This window comes from Diabrotica virgifera, chromosome 2 (assembly GCF_917563875.1).
Source record: "Diabrotica virgifera virgifera chromosome 2, PGI_DIABVI_V3a".
Classification (NCBI taxonomy): domain Eukaryota; kingdom Metazoa; phylum Arthropoda; class Insecta; order Coleoptera; family Chrysomelidae; genus Diabrotica; species Diabrotica virgifera.
Window position 1 is genome coordinate 183,550,712 of NC_065444.1, and position 16,727 is coordinate 183,567,438.

Genomic DNA, 16,727 nt, shown 5'->3' on the forward strand with positions numbered 1-16,727 from the left:
GGGCCGAAAGTCCCTTATAATAAATAAAAAGTTTATTTTGAATGAGATATTTGAAATTAAAAATCACACTAAATTTTCTCTTAGTTTTTCACCCCTGTAACTTATTAAAATAAACATTATAGAAGTTCTCAGGAACTTTCAGCCCTCGCTAATAACGTAATCTTTCATTCTGCGTTTAAATATTTCAAAAATACTTATTAGTTTTCTCAGGATTCGAAAAAAATGAATCCCCATTTGAATAGCATTGCAGCCGAAAATACGTACCGATCCTCTTAACTTTTGTAGTAAAATTGTAAATCGATCAATTTTGGAAGAGGCAATGACCTTTGGTTACAAGACATATTAACGTTACGTAAATATTAAAAATATTTACGTTACGGCTGTTATATCTAAAAACCGGAACATTAATACATACCATTATTTTAAATTTTGTCGAAAATTGTACATAAACATGACATGCTATTTGAAAATACAGTAAGAAAAGCACCAGAGATAATGGGGAACTTGCACATTTTTTTATTACATAGTAATGTTCAGTTTTGTATAAAAATGAGATTTCCAAAATTTCACGCTTCAAAAACTCATAATAGCTTAGAAGTACAAATTTAAAGTCTTCTGTATCTTAAAATAGTTCAAACGACCCGTGACGTCACAGAGTTTAACTATGTGGTTCCGTTTATGGTTATATTTACGTATATTCTTCTTCTTCTCTTTTAGTTTATTGCCTCCACCTACTTGGGTATTTGGCCAGCTCGTCGTCGGGGAATAAAGGAAAAATATTTATATTATAATGACATGTATCGTATGTCATTGTAATAATATATACCAGTTTGTTGAGATTGGAGTTTGATACAGATTTTGAAGGAAAGGAAAGAAGGTTTACTATTGCAAATAAAACCATTTTGTAAAAGTACATATTTTCTATGAATAGTTCAAACAATCAAAAACACTTGTAACGTCACATAACTGTATTTTCTACTGACGTTTATAATGTATAATTTAAAATTATATATACAATTGGTGTAGAATGTAAACATATAACTCCGTGACGTCACGACGCGTTTTGGGGTGGCTGGTATAAGTTGAATTTTTAGTCGTCTTTAGGGGCCAAACGAAAGACAAACAAAACTTTTTTATCTTTTATACAGGTTCTAAATTATGTTCTGTTGTGATTTATACCATTTTTTTCGAAGTTAAAATTTTACGCAAGTTCCCTATTCTACTCGGAATGTCTAAAAAATCTTAAAGTGAACATAAAAACATAACAAATAGTGAAATATCGTACAATTATATTATCACGAATAACAGTATAATAATAATAATAATAATAATAATATATCCTAATACAGAGGGCATGTATGCATTCAAAAAATCATTATGAGGCGGCAATTTAACGCTATCTCAAGCGACTTATAAAGAACTTTCTTAATAGCACTGTGATTTGGCTTACAAAGTCATGGTAAATAAATTTATAGTTACACCTTACTATATATAACATAACAATAATTTTTGTTAAAAAATATAAAAGATACATTTATTTTTAAAATGGTGTACTTTTAAATTTTATATATGTACCTAGGAATACTCTATTTAAAGAAATAATGTCATTTCAAATGTTATTTTACTTCTAAGAAGGCACAGCTGCGTCCATTAAATAGTTTACGCCCATACATTTGTAGTAGCCAATTTTTTGAATTTTTACCTCGTTTAAACGCATTTAGACCCAGAATAGATTGATTCAAATTAAACAATCACAACAAGTCCATAAGTCACCGTGCTTTCAATAAATGTACTAAAGATGCACCCCTTTGTGATTTTGTTGATACTTGGTTCCCTATCACTGGATGTCTAATCAACGTTCTTTTTATACTGCTGCTAAGTGCTGCTCTTATCCTCAGATTACCATATATTGTACTTACCTTATCTTATCATCATCTTATATCTTACATCTTATCTTATATTTAACTTATATTATCCTGGTCTTCTGCTACTTTTATTTGATCTGCTACTATTACGCGATCGTTTTAGAATATTACCCTCATAATTCTGCAATTTTCTTCTCTACACATTTAGATCTTTGTCAATGTGAATTTTAAATAAACATGAATTATTTCAATCAATGTGACACTGTGATTTCGTCTGAAAATTTTACTTTACTTTTGTTGTTTTTGGACAGTTGCCTGACCGTATTATCATATCTTCTTTTACGTTTAGTTGCAGCAGTCCATATCTATGTGACAGAGGTATTCGATTTTGGCTGTCTTTATTGTGGTTAACAGCTCTACTTCTTTTTTCATTCTCAATTCTCATTGGTAACTCGGTATAAGATATCCTCAGGATTCAATGATAAAGCCACATTTCTATACCCTATTCCACGAACATACGCCTGTTTTGGATTATTTCGACAACGAATATTTTACTGTGCAAAATAAGAAGAACGAAAGTAAATTGCAAATTACATTGTTGTTTATTGGAATAATTATTAGCGCCATTTACTTTCGTTCTTCTTATGTTGCACAGTAAAATATTCGTTGTCGAAGTAATCCAAAACAGGCGTATATTCGTGGAATGGCCCATAAATCCTCAATTTTCTTGCTGGTGGCGTCTGTCAGAGTCCACGATTTAAGTGTCCACGATTTAGGTCCATACAACAGTGTAGGAAAAAGATATAACATCGTAGTAACCTGGTAACATTTTTATGGATATTGATAAATCATGACATTTGAAATGCAAATCTTGTTTTCTCTATCCTAGGTTTGATTTCTAGGGAATGGTCCAAGGTGGGTGTACGTTTTTACTCTTTCTATTTATTGACCGTTTACAAGAATTCGTCCAAATTGCTGTTCCTTCTTAGAGATCATGATACATATTGTCTTCTTAATGTTAGGTGAAATTACATATCTCTGACTTCTGTTATTCTATTTATTAAGGGAGGGCTTTCGAACTGTTAGCAAATACACCGTGTCATCTGCGTGTCTTATATTATTAATACATTTTCCGTTAATTTGAATTCCGGTTTCAACATCATCCACTGCTTCTTGAAAGATTTCCTCAGAGTTTGTATATGTTGAACAGTAGTGGTGATTGTATACATCCCTGATATAATATAATATCGTAGATATATTCTTATCTTTTATCGCCAGCCATATTTTTTTAACTGGGAAACTATCATACGCTTTCTTTTAAGCTAAGGGTGTTAATTATGACCTAAACATGCAATGTTAATAGGTCAGTATTCGTGATTATCTTTTTGATGCCACTTGAACGGTTGTTAATTTTCACGATAAGGAATCTGCAAAAAAGGCATAACGGCACGTTGCGAAAACGACAAATTTTATCTTGGAAAAGTTGAGGAAAGTAAGGAAAATTCGATTTTCAGAAAAACAATCCCTGTTCAACTCTAAATTTCCTTTTCTTTTTTGCTTATCTCATATGACATTTTCAGTACACAATGGCATAAGGGATAACATTGTGGTTGAACTTCGTATTGAAATCCGACGGTCTAACAGGGTGTCCAGAAACTCTACCGACAAACGAAGACAGGAAATTCCTCAGATAATTTTAAGACAATTTAACCCAATTCACCTAGTCCGAAAATGCTTCCTAAAGGAGCTAGAGCCTTTTGAAGATAGCGTCTGGTAATTAGTTTTTCTTAAATCTCTCCAGAACGCTTCTATTTAGTAAAACAAAAATTGGTTTCCATATTTATCTTCCAAAGATAAATCGATTTCATCCGTTGCAAATATCTAGTACCCGTCATAGGCGTTCGTTTTAGGTGGGGCAACAGTTATATTATCGCATAACTATTTTGTTTTTAATTTTTAAGCATTTTTGAGTCTGGATTATTAAAATATAAGGCATTATAGTACTAAAAGTTACTCTTACTTTAAGTCGACATGATACACCGTTTTCTAGAAAAATCAATTTGAAAAATTTTCGTTTTTTGAATATCCAAAAAGAAATTAAAAAAAAACCTATTTAGAAAAACTAAAACTGGTACGTTTATTCATATTCCAGAAATGAATCGATTTCATTAATTGCGAATTTCTAGTACCGGTCATTTGCGTCCGTTTTGGGTAGGTCAACGGTTATTTTATCGCATAACTTTTTTGTATATAATTTTTAAGACTTTCTAACACTAGATTATTAAATTATGATGTATTCTAATATTAAAAGTTACTCTTGCTTTAAGTTGGTAAAATACACCGTTTTTTTTTTATTTTTTTTTCAAATTCAGGAAACAAAAATTTTCAAATCGATTTTTCTACAAAAACGGTGTGTTCTACTGACTTAAAGTAAGAGTACCTTTTAGTACTAGAATACCTCACAATTTAATAATCCAGTATCAAAAACGCTTAAAAGATAAAGACAAAATAGTTATGCGATAAAATAACCGTTACCCCACCCAAAAAGGACGCCTATGACTGGTACTAGAAATTCACAATGGATGAAATCGATTTATCTCTGGAAGATAAATATGTGTACCTACCAATTTCCGTTTTTCTAACTAGAAGCGTTCTGGAGGTATTTAAGAAAAACTAATTACAAGACGCCATCTTCAAAGAGCTCTAGCTCCCTTAGGAAGCATTTTCGGACTAGGTGAATTTAGTTAAATTGTCTTAAAATTATCTGAGGAATCTCCTGTCTTCATTTTTGTCGGTAGAGTTTCTGGACATCCTGTATAGATTTAATAATAAACGAAGTAAGGCCAAACAAAAGCAGTTGAATGTTCATGACAATGTTTAAAATTTATTAGATAAGTATTTAGATATTTTCAATATGACCTTACCTTCTACAATTTTTAAACGTTAATTAATTATTAGATTATAAACCAATCCCTATGACCTTTTGAATTTAAGGTGTTTTGAAATGAAATTCGCAATTTTGTTACCGGTACATGATTTTTATTTAGTTATATCTAGTAATAGTCTAAGAGCTAGTGAACCCTCCGACTAACGGTCTTCCTGTAAGGCTAGAAAGTATAGTGATAATTCATAGCACACCAAGACTAAAAACCATGACCTGGCAGGCATCAGCCCTGCACGTGTATCTACTAGGTGAATCGAAAAGTGCATAGTTTAGGAGGAAAATAAACTTTCTCCTGTAAGGTTTAAATTTAAGTGTGTGTTTGAGTAAGTCATTTAAAAGAAATGTGTACAATGACAGGCGATTCTGAACAGCATAAGACCTTACCAGGCGAGGGGAAAGATTAGGGGTTTTTCCTAAAATTATTTTTTTGCATCGAACAAAATTTTTTTAGGTTTTCGGAATCATTCCAAACAGAAAAGGTTTTTAGTGATTTTTCTCTTAGGTTAATAGTTTTTGTTATATAAGCGATTAAAAATTTTGAAAATTGCGAAATCGGCCAATTTTAACCCTAAATTGGACATTTAACTAAAAATTTCAATGTCACCAAGGTAGGTAGATATTCTTTAAACATTGATTGATGAAATCCCGAAGAGTTTTTTGCAAAAAAGTATCGAAAACCCATTTGTTTTTTAATTGCTAATCAAGTGGGCGCGACACTGTAGTATAAGTGAGGACGTTTGAGTTGGAATAAATTCATTATCTCGAGAATGGGAAAATTTGAAGAAAATCCTCAGACAGGTCGATTTTTATTTTTAAATTAGGACTTTTTGGCATATATATAATACTAGTGACATCATCCGTCTGGGCGTGATGACGTAATCGATGATTTTTTTTAAATGAGAGTAGGGGTTGTGTGATAGCTCATTTGAAAGGTTATTTAATTCTCTATTCAGTAATATAAACATTAACATAATTATTTATACAGGGTGTACAAAAAATTTAACTTTGATTAAATTTGACAAAAAGAAGAAAAAACTTTTTTGTACACACTGTACAAATAATTATGTTAATATTTATATTACTGAATAGAGAATTAAATAACCTTTCAAATGAGCTATCACACAACCCCTACTTTCATTAAAAAAAATCATTGATTACGTCATCACGCTAAGATGGATGACGTCACTAGTATTATACAGGGTGTCCAGAAACTCTACCGACAAACGAATACAGGAGATTCCTCAAAAAATTTTAGGACAATTTAACCCAATTCACCTAGTCCGAAAATGCTTCCTATGGAAGCTAGAGCTCTTTGAAGATGGCGTCATGTAATTAGTTTTTCTTAAATACCTCCAGAACGCTTCTATTTATAAAAACGAAAATTGGTGTACATATTTACTTTCCAGAAATGAATCGATTCCATCCATTATGAATTTCAAGTACCGGTCATAGGCGTCCTTTTTGGGTAGGGCAACGGTTATTTTATCGCCTAACTTTTTTGTCTTTAATTTTTAAGCATTTTTGACTCTGAATTATTAAATTGTGAGGTATTCTAGTACTAAAAGGTACTCTTTCTAGTTCCGGTCATAGGCGTCCGTTTTGGGTAGGTCAACAGTCATTTTATAGCATAACTTTATTATCTTTAATTTTTAAGTATTTTTGACACTAGATTATTCAATTATGAGATATTCGAGTACTAAAAGTTACTCTTGCTTTAAGTTGGTACAATACATCGTTTTTTTTTAATTTTTTTCAACTTTTTTTTTTCAAATTCCCAAAACCAAAAACTTTCAAATCGATTTTTCTAGAAAACGGTGTGTCCTACCGACTTAAAGTGAGAGTACCTTTTAGTACTAGAATACCTCACAATTTAATAATCCAGTATCAAAAATGCTTAAAAGTTAAAGACAAAAAAGTTATGCGATAAAATAACCGTTGCCCTACCCAAAACGGACGCCTATGACCGGTACTAGAAATTCGCAATGGATGGAATCGACTCATTTCTGGAAAGTTACTATGTATACAAATTTTCATTTATCTAAATAGAAGCGTTCTGGAGGTATTTAAGAAAAACTAATTACATGGCGCCATCTTCAAAGAGCTCTAGCTCCCTTAGGAAGCATTTTCGAACTAGGTGAATTGGGTTAAATTGTTTTAAAATTATCTGAGGAATCTCCTGTCTTCGTTTGTCGGTAGAGTTTCTGGACACCCTGTATACATATGTCAAAAAGTCTTAATTTAAAAATAAAAATCGACCTATCTGAGGATTTCTCTTCAAATTTGCCCATTCTCGAGATAATGAATTTATGCCAACTCAAACGTCCTCACTTATACTACAGTGTCGCGCCCGCTTGATTAGCAATTAAAAAACAAAGGGGTTTTCGATATTGTATTGCAAAAAACTCGTCGGGATTTCATCAGTCAATGTTTAAAGAATATCTACCTACCTTGGTAACATTGAAATTTTTAGTTAAATGTCCAATTTAGGGTTAAAAATGGCCGATTTCACAATTTTCAAAATTTTTAATCGCTTATATAACAAAAACTATTAACCTAAGAGAAAAATCACTAAAGACCTTTTGTTTGGAATGAATCAAAAAACCTAAAAAAAATTTGTTCGATGCAAAAAAATAATTTTAGGAAAAACCCCTAATCTTTCCCCTCGCCTGGCAAGGTCTTATGCTGTTCAGAATTGCCTCTCATTGTACACATTTCTTCTAAATGACTTATTCAAACACATACTTAAATTTAAACCTTACAGGAGAAAGTTTATTTTCCCCCTATACTATGCACTTTTCGATTCACCTGGTAGATACTCGTGCAGGGCTGATGCCTGCCAGATCATGGTTTTTAGCCTTGGCACAGTATATAGAGGTTCCACAGTAAAACCACTCCTCTGTCGGCGCTTTGATCTCAAGAAGTAATACCGGCAGTACGCAATTCGTAATTCACCAGTGGTGGATGCGGGTTTTCCCTGTTAAAATCCGTACGTTTCTATGCGACTATCAATGCGAGAGTGGGGCAAAAGCGACTAAGAACATTGCGCGGTCGCCATGCGCGACTATAGATTTTACTTCCAATTTTTCGGAGAGTGGTTCTACTGTGTGGTTTCTATACTGTGGCCTTGGTGTGCTATGAATTATCACTATACAAATTTCTAGCCTTACAGGAAGACCGTTAGTCGAAGGGTTCACTAGCTCTTAGGCTATAAACGAGGTTTTAGCATGGTAAATTAACAAAAAGGCATATACTAGTATATTATGCAACGAGCATTTAATGATGGTCATTATGAAGCGAGTGTGAGGGTTACGAAACGAGCCGTATGCGGCGAGAGTACGAGTACGAGCTCGTAGAGTACGAGCTTCATAATGATAATTAAATGCAAGTTGTATACACTATTTTTTCTATGATCATTCACAAAAAAAAATATATTCAAATTTATTAATTTTGTAACACAAATAAATTCAGTAGTTTGTCAGTTTGACGGTATGTTTACATATTGAGAACTGTCAAAGCGTATGTATTTGACTCGTCATTGGTCACTGGGCGTGTACCACCTTTATCGCGATTCTATTGGTTAAAAATCTGTATCTTAATGAAAATCTGTATCATAATGAAGTTCATTATGATACAGGTAGTGACATCATAATTGATATATTATGGTATGAGAATAGAAAAACATTTGGGTCCAAGGCAGACAAGAAAAATAACAGGACTACTGTTACAATTTTTTGTAGATTCCACAGCCAATAAAAACAATCTTGCGTATAAAGATAGTAGATGCAATCAATGATGTAATAGTAGATGCAATAATGCAAAGCCAATAAATGATGCATAGTAGATGCAATAAAAACAATATTGCGTATAAAGATAGTAGATGCAAAATAGTGTACAAAATTTCTCCAAAAAAGATTAAACTTTAAAATTGTATACAGGGTGAGGCAAATAAAAGGCCAATTAGAAATATATCGAGAAATAAAGGTAAAACTGAATCATGAAAATTAGAATTAAGGAGTTTTGAAGAATGAACTATTTAATGAATATAATATTATCTTCATCTATTATCTACTTCCGGTTATACCGGAAAATGCTTATAACTTCATTTTTTAAATAGGACACCCTGTATATTTTTACATTTTTGGATTCTCCTCAATGTCTTCTTTCTAAAAATATGAGGTTTTTTTTAAATATGATACGGCGTAGTTTAAAAGATAATTACGTTTTTTTATTAATTTCGTAGCAACATCCCCACCCTGAAGAATTGTACTGATTTGACATCAAAAACTCTATTTATGTTCAAATGATTGTTAATATAGTTTACTATCGTTAAAAACTATTAATATAGCGAAATGTTTAATTTTAGTAGGTATAAAGGGTTAGTCGAAACTCGGAATTAGTATTTTCTGAGTTTTCTTAAATATAACACCCTGTATTTAATAACTGTAATGAAAATGATATTTTATGGTAATTTTTTATTTCTTAAGCATTCCCTATATACCTAACTGCTTTAATTTTTGAGTTACTCGTGATTCTTTAAACCAAACATTAATTGCACAAAAATTACGTGGAATTTTATTAGGTTGGCCTTCAGAATATTCAATCACAAATAATTTTTTGAAAATAAATAGGTACGTATTAATCTGGACTGATCCATAATTTATTAATATTGGTTGAAATAACAAAATACCGACGTAGGATTTTTGGTGCGTACAATATTAATAAAAACATACAATATTCTACTAGTTGGCTGTAACTTTGATATTAAATTTGCTCAAACATTTGCTTTGCTTAAACATTGTAGTATTTTTATATGTAGTAGTTCCTTTATAACCATTACTAATATGAATTTTCTAATGAGGAACTGATTAATATGGTTTTGTGCTAGGAGGGTATAACAAGTAGGTGCTACTTTTAGCAGTAATAATTTATCATCAGCAATTCCCTAATAGATGACAACTAAGAACAGAAACTTTTTAAAATTTACTAGAACGGTTTCAACGGATCAGATTACGAGAAATCTGATCGAACAAAGACTACTTTAGAGGACTGCTTGTGTGCCTTCGGCCAGGAAGGGAGTCCGAGGTAGAATTGAAGAGGCTGCAGTAGAATAATATTAACTCCATCGAGCTAATTTTATGCAGTTTGTTAGAAATCAATCCATTGATGTAACGCCTGTCACCATCACTTTTAATCACCAAATCGAAGGAGAAATAATGCACACTGAAGAATAGAAGAAGAATATTAAAATTTATAAAATAGGGGGTAAGTATGAGTGTATTAGATATAGAAATTGGAATCTGTATGTTTTATAGATCAGTACAGGTTTTCTTGATAAAGTTTAATGAAGGATCATTGTGAAATACATAGGTCTTCAGATCAAGTGTTGGATACAAGTAATATTTCGTCCGAGGTAACAAAAAGAAGGGAAGAGTTTTCTAGACAATCTGCCATAATGATTAACAATATTTTAGGTATCTTCGTATTGTCACAAGTGGACATGGCGATTGAAAAAATCATGGTAGAGAAAATCATCAATCAGCATATTAGTCCAAAATCACTAAGTTTCATTATCTTCGTGTAAAATTGAATACCTTAATAATACAATACCAGCAACACAAATGCCAGCAACACAAAAATATTGATAACAAAGTTAAAATTAGTTAAAATAGTGTCAACATAAGCTCATGAATTATTGTTTATTTATTTTAATTTTATTGTTTTATATTTTGACAGCAGCTTACAATAGGTTTGGTGAAAGAAATGTAGATAAAAGGTCAAAGTTGAATGTTTGCAGTGTTTGATTAAAAAATATTTGTGAAATACAAAAAATATAATAAAATCAAAATAATTTGGAACAACTCACATGTTTTATACAGTGTGTCAATTTGAAAAGGTGCCACCCTCTATAATTTAGTTCCTATAAAAAAACTAAAAATATGCAAAAACACGTCAAATAACACCGCACATATCTTATGAAAATATAATGTCACTCAAATGAAATAAAATTTACATGAAAAGATTCGTCCCGAATTTACGATCATTTCTTATCATTGCGCCAACTCTGTATTTTGAACAACAAGAGCGTAAATTGATAAAAAATAAATCTAAAATCAAATGGGAATGTACTTGTGTCAAAGAGAGAAAAAAGATTTTGTAATTCGCTTACTCCATAAATCTTTCAGAGGGATTAAGGCAGAGGCTTACTCTTATCTTTTTCTATTATTATTGATAATAAAGTAGGTATAACTTGGTTAGTTGTACCACCTTTAATCGGCATAAGCTAATGGTGAATAGACTGTTTTCAATAGCGGCTAGAATAATATTATTTATGAATGCCACTTTTATGGACTTCAAAATGCGATTTCGATAAACTTTAATCACTTACAATTAAAGCCCTAATTAAGCAAAATTCAGAGTTGGCGCAATGGTATCAAATTATTGAAATTTCAGGACGAATCTATTTGTGTAAATTTTATTTCATTTGAGTGACATGATATCTTCCATAAGATGTTTGCGGTGTCCTCTATTTGCGGGGAAAGGGGACATTTTGAAGGCCAGTTTTCAACTAAATTATATCAACTTTCTAGCGGGGATGGATACAACCCCCAAAATCTTGATGAATAGACAGGGGGTTGAGTGATACCTTATTTTAAAGATCGTTCAACTACCTTTTCAAAAATACCAAATACATTATTTTCAGAACTTTCGGAAAATTCTTGGATTCAATACTCCAAAAAATGTTTGGAGTTCTGAACTCGATAATTAATATCTTCACGGTTTTACTCGATTTTTCCAAAAATACTCCAAAAAATACTGAAAACATTCCAATACTCCAAAAAATATTAAATTTAGAGTTCAATACTCCAATAAAAAATTGTAGTTCTCAACCCAATACTTAATAGGTTACGGTTTTACTGGATTTTTCCAAAAGTACTGAAAAGAAATATAATGTATGTTCTATTTTTGAAAAGGTGGTTGAACGATCTTTAAAATGAGGTATTACTCAACCTTCTTTTTCATTAAAGATTTTGGAGGTTGTGTCCGCCTCCGCCAGAGGGTTGATGTAATTTAGTTGAAAAATGGTCTACAAAATGTCCCTTTCACATATAAATTTGACGTGTTTTTGCATATCTTTAGATCTTCTATAGAGACCAAATTATAGAGGGTGGTAGGTACCCTCTATTTTTGGAGTTCTGAACTCATACTTAAAATCATTACAGTTTTACTTGATTTTTCTAAAATACTCCAAAAAATACTCAAAATACTTGAATACTCAAAAAAAATGAATTTGGGGTTTAACAACCTAAAAACAATTTTGGAGTTCTGAACTCGATATCTCGAACTCGAATATCTGTACGGTTTCACCTGGTTCTTCCAAAAGTACTGAAAGGAAATATAATATATTATGTGGTATTTTTGAAAAGGTGGTTAAACGATCTTTAAAATGAGGTATCATTCAACCCTTATGTCCGCCACCGCTAGAGGGTTGATGTAATTTAGGTGAAAACTGGTCTACAAATCGTCCCCCTCACAAATAAATTTGACCTGTTTTTGCATATTTCTTGATTTTCTATAGGAACCAAATTATAGAGGGTGGCACCTTTTCAAATTGACAAACGACACACTTTTTCAAATTGACACAGAATTTACAAAATAGTCATCATACTAATAATGACATACACGGCAGAAACACGACCTGATACAGAAATGACAAAACGAATACTAGAAACAGCACAGATGAAAACACTTCGAAAAATCGATGGTAAGACTACGGACAGAGCTAGAACAGATATACGACGGAGATGCAAGGTGGATAACAATAATTATAATAAAGTCGAACCCGCTTATTAGAGTACCGGTTGTACGAATATTCAGGTTTATGGAATATTAATTCGATATCCCGAAACGTTTCCATTTACTCCTTAATAAGTTTATCCGTTTATTGGAATACGTATTAATAAAACAATACCGCTTATTGGAATATTTTTCAGGTCAACGAATATTTTTTTACCTACAATTACGAATTTCCTAAAAATTTAAATTATGTCTTGTACTATGGTTTCTCGCCAAGGGCTTCGAAGGCCTGTAGTGCCGTTTTATTTATATTATTTGGGTTTGTCAGATAGGTAATAAATATTTTAATGCGTTGTTATGAGAACCAATTCAATCGTTTACCGACAAATTCAGTCGTAAAATAATTTCCTTTGTCTTTAAATTATACATATTGCCACCCACTTACCTGTTATAAAATTTTTAAAAAAAGTTCGCCCATCCTAATCGCTTGTAAAGATATAAAACGTTTTCGGGATGACCAAACCATTGTATAAATTTTTCTAATTTTTATAATTAGGAGCAACAAAAGTGACTAGTATTTTATGTGACAAAAAAACAAGCTACAATTACCGATTATTTTTCAAGACTAAATAAGTAATTTTCTTATTTAGTATATGTATTATGTATTTTAATACGATAATATTTACAAAATCTATATATTGCATACATTTCATATTAATTTCTGTATGCATCCACATTTAATAAATATAATGCAATTTGGGTTTTTAATAAATACGTTACGCTATTGTATTATTGATATAAAAAGACCTAAAACCATATACATATAGAAATTAACATAGTATGTACTATTATTACGTATATTCGGTACACTTATTACGGCTTGCCACCAATGATCGGTTATTAGAATATCCCTATAAGAATATTTTCCCTATCATATCCCTATTTCAATAAGCGGGTTCGACTGTAATAGTCTCCCATTTTATACCGCTGACGCGGCTTTAAGATTATAGAACAGCAGTCTGCTATACCTAGTGTATCGTGAATAACGAAAGTATTTAGGGCGGCTGGAAATAAGATTACATGGGCAAATGTAATGATCGACGTCCTTAAGGATAAGGTACAGTAAGAAGAAGATGTATTAAACGCAAATGAACATTAGTATATATACCAGTAGTACAATAATTAGGTACCTTCTATAAAAAATTCAGGTTCGCAAATAAATAAAATAATAGGGCGCCACAGTAAAAAATCTAGATTTGCCACCCCTTCATTGACAGGTAAGAACACGTAAATGATAGATGTACAGTTTTAATGAAAATCAACAATTTAAAAGTATACGTATCTATCCATAGATTACAACTAGCGGACAGAAAAATTGGAAAACTTGGCCAAAAATCTTATTTTACAGTTACTACTATATTTTCTGTATAATTTCAGTATTTGGAAAAATTTTATGTTTAAAACCATATTTATTGACCAGTTTCTTGTAAGAAATAATAAAATATATCTTTTCGTGTAACTATCGGTATTGTAATTATTGGTAACAAGAAACCGTTACAAATAGTATACGAAAACAAGAAAAATTACCTATCGAACTGTTACTGACCTAGTCCACACAGCAACATCACATAACACCAATCGTCTACAAGAATAAACAAACAACCGTCAGTTCTTTCACGCCATGCGCCACTTTCGTTAAATTCAAACGAACATCACGAACGACCGACCTACAAGAAACAACTGAAGAACGAAGAACTAGTAAACCCACTCCGCGAAAACGCTAAATTCTGCCGGGGAACACCGCAAATGTTAAACTAATTAAATATTTTATTTGTCCTTTTTGGCGGGCGGTTTTTAGCTGGGATCGACTAGTGATGGTGATAGTTGTTGCAAGGACGAAACTTTCTCTATTCTGGGCCGATGATGAAGAGATAATGCGAGCCGTTTGAAGGTAGGAGATGGTTTTGTACCGGGCGGTTTTTGCTAGTGGGTGTTGCAAAATATTTAGGAATGTGTATGTTGTTATGGATTTTTTCACCAATCGGAACGAATTATATCAGATTATACATCTGTTTCATAAGACTATATTAAAAAATCTAATATTATACTGTAATTTTTTGTTATTTTCGGTGGGAAATGTTTAACACCAGTCTGTTTATCCTCGATAGCACATAATATCCATTTTTAATGGGGACATATTCTTTGTTTTTCTGTTATTCCTATTATCCTACAAATCTTGCACTAATTTCATCCAGATGATACCAAAGTGTAGCGTTCGAATAATTTAGTTTAAATATATAGTGTTTTATTAAAAAAGACATAAGCAATGGAACTACCAGTAATAAAGTTAAAGAGGGAATAATGAACAAGTGAAAAGTTACGAAATATCCAAATTATCCAAAAATTGAAATCTTATGGTAACATTAGCCTTTAATAATTACACAAAATAATGCAGTCAGGATCACCTCTGAGTAATTTGATCTTCCAATTGCCCCATTTTACAGAAGTGCTTGTAGGTCTTCGAGTAGGAAAGGAGTTCGTAGCAGAATAATTCAACTCGCTGCACTGGAATAGTACCAACAACTTTATCGCGCTAAGTTTATGCTTCTTAGCCTTCTATCGTCCACGTTTGGACATAGGCCTCTCCCAACTCCTTCCATCGGTCTCTATCCTGAGCAACATATTTCCAATTCGTTCCGGCTACTCTTTTAATATCATCAACCCATCTCATCTGTGGTCTTCCTCTCGGTCGTTTACTTTGGTAAGGTCTCCAATGTTGTATCGTGGCATTCCAACGTTGGTCTTTTTGTCTAAAAGTGTGGCCTGCAAAGCTCCATTTAAGTTTGGCAACTTTTGTTGCTATGTCCTCGACTTTTGTTTTTGATCTTACCCAGTCGCTCCTCTTTTTATCTGACAGTCGTATACCTAACATTGCTCTTTCCATAGCTCTTTCTGTTGTAGCTAGTTTATTCATATTTGCCTTGGTTAGGGTCCAGGTTTGACAGCCATATGTCATGATAGGAAGGATGCACTGGTTGAACACTTTGGTCCTCAAATATTGAGGTATTTTGCGGTTCTTAAGTATCCAACCAAGTTTTCCAAATCCTGCCCATGCTAGTCTTGTTCTCCTATTAATTTCCGCACTTTGGTTTTCTTTGTCAAGTTTCAGGATTTGGCCTAGGTAGATATATTCCTGGACTTTTTCTATCTCACTGCCATTTATAGTTATGCGTCTGGGGTCATTTGTGTTTGTCATTATTTTTGTTTTCTTCATGTTCATTTTTAGACCGACGTATTGGGAGCTGCCTGCGAGTTCCTCTATCATAATTTGCAGTTCCTCGAATGAGCTCGCTATAATCACAGTGTCGTCAGCGAATCTGAGGTGATTTAGCTTCTTGCCATTAACGTTAATGCCATAGGTTGACCAATTTGTCGTTTTGAAGACGTCTTCTAGTGCTAGGTTGAAAAGCTTTGGCGATATTACGTCTCCTTGTCTCACGCCTCTCTTAATAGGGATGGGATTTGTCTTTTCGTCTAGTTGTACTATCATAGTTGCATTTTCATATATATTATGTATTAGTTGTCTATATCTCGAATCTATTCTACAATTATTAATAGCTTGTTCTATGGCCCACATCTCGATACTATCAAACGCCTTTTCATAGTCTACGAAGGCAAGAAATACGGGTAGTTGGTATTCATTTGCCTTCTCTATCAATGTTCTCATTGTCAGCAGATGGTCTGATGTACTATATCCTTTGCGGAAGCCAGCCTGTTCCACTGGTTGGTAATTGTCCATTTTGTAGGTCAACCGGTTGCTAATAATTCTCATGAATAGTTTGTATACTTGACTGAGCAACGGTATCGGTCTGTAATTCTGTAGGTCACATTTGTCCCCTTTTTTGTGTAAAAGTATTACTAGGCTTTCGTTCCAGTCTTTAGGGATCTTGCTATTATGGAGACATTTATTAAATAGCTCTGTTAGTATAGGGATTGTTACTGTCTTGCTTGTTTTCAAGAGCTCGGCAATTATACCGTCCTGTCCTGGAGCTTTATTATTTTTTAGTTCTTTTAAAGCTCTTTCTATTTCGAATCCCTTTATATTTGGTAGTACTTCTGATCCC

General features: G+C 32.5%; 1 protein-coding gene across 4 annotated transcripts in view; it reads right to left on the reverse strand.

Annotated features, from left to right (window-relative positions):
- The window catches only part of LOC114334888 (pancreatic triacylglycerol lipase-like), a 221,183-nt gene extending 206,664 nt beyond the window's left edge, over positions 1 to 14,519 (reverse strand). For 2 of the 4 annotated variants that reach the window (XM_050642969.1, XM_050642966.1), the window contains exon 1: positions 14,210 to 14,519. The gene's annotated coding sequence lies outside the window, so the exon portion shown is untranslated. Of the gene's footprint in view, positions 1 to 14,190 lie in introns of all 4 variants that reach the window. The other 2 variants (XM_050642968.1, XM_050642967.1) reach the window with 1 other exon arrangement.
- Positions 14,520 to 16,727: the final 2,208 nt, after the last annotated feature.